This window comes from Littorina saxatilis, linkage group LG7 (genome assembly GCF_037325665.1).
Source record: "Littorina saxatilis isolate snail1 linkage group LG7, US_GU_Lsax_2.0, whole genome shotgun sequence".
Classification (NCBI taxonomy): Eukaryota; Metazoa; Mollusca; class Gastropoda; order Littorinimorpha; family Littorinidae; genus Littorina; species Littorina saxatilis.
The window spans coordinates 20,143,346-20,146,247 of NC_090251.1; positions in this window are offsets into that span (position 1 = coordinate 20,143,346).

Sequence of the window (2,902 nt, forward strand, 5' to 3'; positions counted from 1 at the left end):
TTGAATTAAACGTGTGCCAAATACCAACGCATTGGCTTTCTTATTTGGAAAGTTATGAATTTGTGTGCAAGTGATCCTTAACTTTTTGTGAGTAGCTTATATGCTTGATGTCTTCTGTTGTTTTTAAATTCATTGTCACTTCTAAATTGCATGCTTTATTGCAGAACGCTTGTGCATCTATCAAGAATGACAACTGCCTTTCACCGGAGCTCAGAGGGCTTGTCGACCAATTCACTAATTGAAAAGTAAGTTTTTGAGTAAGGCGATATAAAAAAAATCAGCTTGCAAAGTCCCAGTACCTGAAATATCACTTTCATTCATAGTTTTCGAGCAAAACTACTGCTTCGTTGCACAGAGAGGCTACTGTTTACAAATATTTTAGGTACATGCCTGCCACTACAATATTTCATGTGTTTTTTAGGATCATTAATAGCACATGTCATAGTTGAAAGACATGATAAGGATTCATGAAAGTGGTTTGTCAACACGTTCTATAACGACAAATGGAATACAAAATTTAATATGTTCACATCCATTCATGTAAAGTGTAGTTTTGGGTTGTTGTCGTGTGTTGTTGGTTTTGATTGTGTGCATGCATCTACATCTTCAGTTTCACTCTTGGGTTGATTTCTGCTATATTTGTGTGTTGTTTTAATTATAACATTTTATTTTCTGTGTTTTAGGTGCAGATCTGGAAGAGAAACTTCTGCTTCTTCATGACTTGCCTAGTTCCCTGAGGCAAGGTTGGGAATGCTGCCAAGGAGAAGGCGTGGGCCAGGTACTACTCTGCTTTTTCAACCCAGCATTCAGGCATTACTGAGTTGACAGTATCCCCTGCAGTTTCAGCCTGGATTGCCTTGAACATGTTTATACTGTTGGTGTCTTAAAGGCCTATGAAGAAAAACTAGGGAACCAGTAAGTGCATTAGAAATCAAAGAGGATGAAGAGGACAATGCAAAGTATGTTGGAGGATGTGTTGCCAAAAAGCTAAAACAGAGAGTTTGATGTCTCCAAAAGAGTGCGTACAGAGATGAGAAATTGCAGTGTTTGGAAGCCATGACTTGCGCACCTGAATCCTACAGTGAAACCACCCCTGACTGACAAGCATGCTGAACAAGGGCAAACTGACCTTTGTCAAGCCCAATGTATTGCAGATGTGTCTGTCCATGCAACACAAAGCAGAAATCTTAAACAGAATGAGGCAAAGCGTTGATGATATCAAATAACCAAAGGGAAGTAATTGCTCTTTATTCATACGACATGACTGTGTAATAGAGTAAGCGAGAGTTGTACAAAACCTTTTCTCCTGGCACCTGAGAGAATAACAAGCATTGAACTATACAAGCGACTTTCATCCTCTCGTGCCAGGAGAAAAGGTTCCGTACAACTCTCGCTTAATCTATTACACATGTCGTATGCATAAAGAGCGATTACTTCCCTTTGGTGATTTGATGTCCATGGAACATATTTTCTGGGAAACCTGTGCATCAACACACAGGCAAAAGCAGATGACTTTATTGAACCATGCAGGAACAGTGATGCCGTTCCGGTGTGTTTTTATGACACTTTGTATTCATTTGATCTTTCACAAGCTGTTCAAGAAGACACTTTGCAAAATGTTCTGTTTTTTTTTAAATAACACTCCACCACAAACTGAAGACAATGATGGACAAAATGAAATGTACATGGAAAGAAAAGACAGGAAAAAGCTGAAAACATACAATGTTGGACAAAATGAAATGTACATGGAAAGAAAGGAGTTTGAGGAAAAAGCTGAAAACATACAATGTTGAGAACAATCAGGAAGGATCTCTGTAGTGTGTTGTCAGGGCCGGACCCATGGGGGGGGGGGGGGGGGGGGGGGGGTTCCAGGGGTTCCGGAACCCCACCCCTGGAAAAAGCATGTACCTTGCTTTGAGTGGGTTTTTTTTTTACTAGTTTTAGCACCAAAACAATGCTGCTCTTAACCCTCAAAACAAGGCCCAGAATGCACCAGATTGCACAGATTTTAACCGTTTTTCAAACATTTGATTTGCCCCCCCAAAAAAGGAGGAACCCCCCCTTACAACTCATTTGGTCCGGCCCTGGTTGTGTATGATCTTTCTTCATGCAGTACAAACTATCCTATCTGATCAAGTGCATGTACATTGAATTTGAACTTCTTGATTGTTGTCTTAGGTGTCGATTTTTGGTGTTAAAATATGCTGTCGTTAAAATGTACTTCTCTTCCTATTTGGTTCAGTATTGTATCACATGGCTTGTTCAGTGCCTGTTCTGTATTTTCATGAGTCCATGTAAATTTAAGTCTGCGACATGAAAAATTGAAACATATTCATTTTGCTATGGTTCAAACCTAATTCCTTTGTGTACTTGTTCAAGATATAATTTTGACAGCGAGATATTTTGCAAACAGTTTTCATTTCAAAATCAATTGTCAGCCACTTGATAAATGTCTTGCATCGATGCGTCTGATTGATTTTATGTTGACCACTATGTACATTGGAATTTGCTTTGCTTTCCTAATAGAACATGTTCAGTCGCATACCAGCAACACTTTGTTATAACCTTGAATGGTTTAAAACAACGTTAAACACCAAATAAAGAAAGAAAGAAAGAAAGCAACACTTTGTTAACGTTTGAATGGAATTGGAAGTTGTATGAACTCAAATAGAGCATATGTATCTTTGGTCTCAGTGACACACACACACACCATACAGTGACAATTAATGCAGGGCCGGACTAGGGCTACCGGGCGGGGGGTTATGGGGGTTGCGCAACCCCCCCTCCCCAACCAAAACATGTACCTCACTTATTTAAAAAAAAAGTATTATTGTTTATTTTATGCCGTTTCATGCAAGGAGCGACCATTTTCCTATCTCAGAATATGACCTACCCTTCAGCT